The following is a 2255-nucleotide window of genomic DNA, read 5'->3' as shown; positions in this document are numbered from 1 at the left end:
ACCCAGGTACTGTTTATCTTTTTTTAATCCCTAATTGCAGTGTCTAGGACTTCTAGTTCTGTGTAGAACAGGAGTGATGAGATCCTTGCCTTGGTCTCAGAGGAAAAGCTTTGAGTTTTTCACCATTAAGGCTGGTGTTAGCTTTGGGCTGTGTAGTATATAGTCTGTATTATGAGGTATTATAAATACCTTATATACCTAGTTTGTTTTGAGAATTTTTATCATGACAGCATGTTGAATTTTGTCTAATGCTTTTTTCTGAATCTGTTGAGCTCATGTGAAGTTTGTCTTTCTATTGTAGTGTATCATATTAATTGATTTGGGTACATTGAAATGTCCTTGCATACCAGGGAGAAATCCCACTGGGTCATGGTAGTAATGATCCTTTTAATGTGTTATTGAAATTAGTTTGTTAGTATTGTGCTGAGGGTTTTTGTTTCTGTGTTTTCCTGGGATAATAACCTGTAGTTTTCTTGCAGTTTCTTTGTCTGGCCTCAGTGTCAGGATAATACTGTTCTTCTAAAATGAGTTTCAGTGTTCCCTTCCTTTCTATCTTTTGGAAGAGTTTGAGAAATTTCATTTTGGTCTTCTGTTTTTTCATAACTGATTCAATCTCCTTACTTGTTAGGTTTTCAATTTCTTCATGATTTGGTCTTAGTAGGTTGTAGATTTTTTAGGTTATCCATTTTATTCATATATAATTATTTATAGTAGTCTCTTACGATCTTTTACTTCTGTGACATCAGAGCTTCAAATTATTGACACTTAATATAGTAATAATAATTCCCTCTCTGTGTTTTGTTGTGATGATTACTAATAATATGAGGAGAATATGTAGCAAATACTGGTTTGCCTTTTGTTCCTTTCCCATTATGTATCTCTTTTGTCAGTTAGTAAAGCTGAGTATTTAATATATTTCTGTCATCTTTATTTTCATGTAGTCTTTTTCTTTATTTTTTTCTTCTTTTCTTTTTACTTTTGGTTTGTTTTTAAAAGGTAGATAAACAGGACTCCATCATTAGAATACCGACAATTTCCCCAGCAGGAACAATATTTTGCTCAGCAACTGTTTAGCCTTAACACGATTGGATTCAAAACATCCTTAAGAATTAAACACAGAACAGAGTGTTTCAAACATTACTTAAAATATTATAAATGTTAAAAACCACCCACAATCTTTCCACTTGTGTTAACAAAAGAGCTTTTACATTACCTACTATAAACCAGTAGGAAGTACTTATTTTTCTAAGGAAAGGCACAAATCCTGTTTTGAAAAAATCAGCTCTTTGCTACAGCCACCACCCAAAGCCAGTAAATACAGGTGATGCCAGGGTATTGTAAAGACTGTAGTGTAACTGGATTTAAGATGAGTTCACCTAAGCTGTTGATATAGTGTTATTTTCTCAAAAATGTATCTGAGAATGGACCTTCTAGCTACCCTAAAGGGCAGCACTCAGGAGATAATATAATTACCACAAACCACTCAAGTGGGAAAGAGATGGTTTTTCAGCTTGGGGACATAGCCAGTCAGTCATCTTCAAGCCTTTTCTTTCTTGTCATTTTTCTTACAAACTAATACTGGCAAATGATTGGGAACAACTAACATGTTGGATTTACTTATAATAGTTTCTTCCTGAAATAAAACAGAATGATGCAGGATTAAAACTAGGAATGGTCAAGATGGCTTCAGGTTACTTTTTTTCTAAAATGCTAATTTCTCCGAGGTTATTATATGGAATGTATCTGAAGTGTTATACTTTTAAACCTTGGTTTAGTCAATAGCTTGTTTTTAGGAGGCTGCTTTAGAATCATACACAGCGAGCATTGTACTAGTCAACTGAGACACTCAAATTCTGTGTAAAAAGTCTAAATAAGGGCTGGGGATTTAGCTCAGTGGTGCCTCCGCTTGCTTTGCAAGCACAAGGTCCTGAGTTCGATCTCTGACACCAAAAAAGAAAAAAGTCTAAATACTACCTGATTTGTACCAATTGTTAAGCATGGTAATTTTATTTTTTTTTTGTCCTTGCGCTTGTGCAGCAGGCGGCGAAACCACTGAGCTAACTCCGCGGCCCCAAGCATGGTAATTTTTAAGGTTACAACAAAAATACATTTCTATAAGATTTTACACTTCTTACTGTGCTATTCACAACAGCACTGCTCATTTTGATCCCCTAGGGAATCCGTATCTTACTCAAGTCTGCAATAAATATTCTTGTATATATGCTCAAAAAGTATAATTTCAATGTTACTGATCA

The sequence above is a fragment of the Heterocephalus glaber genome, unplaced genomic scaffold, assembly GCF_053883595.1.
Source record: "Heterocephalus glaber isolate CG9 unplaced genomic scaffold, H.glaber_assembly_v1.0 deba00000621, whole genome shotgun sequence".
Lineage (NCBI taxonomy): Eukaryota > Metazoa > Chordata > Mammalia > Rodentia > Bathyergidae > Heterocephalus > Heterocephalus glaber.
This window is presented reverse-complemented; position numbering follows the sequence as displayed.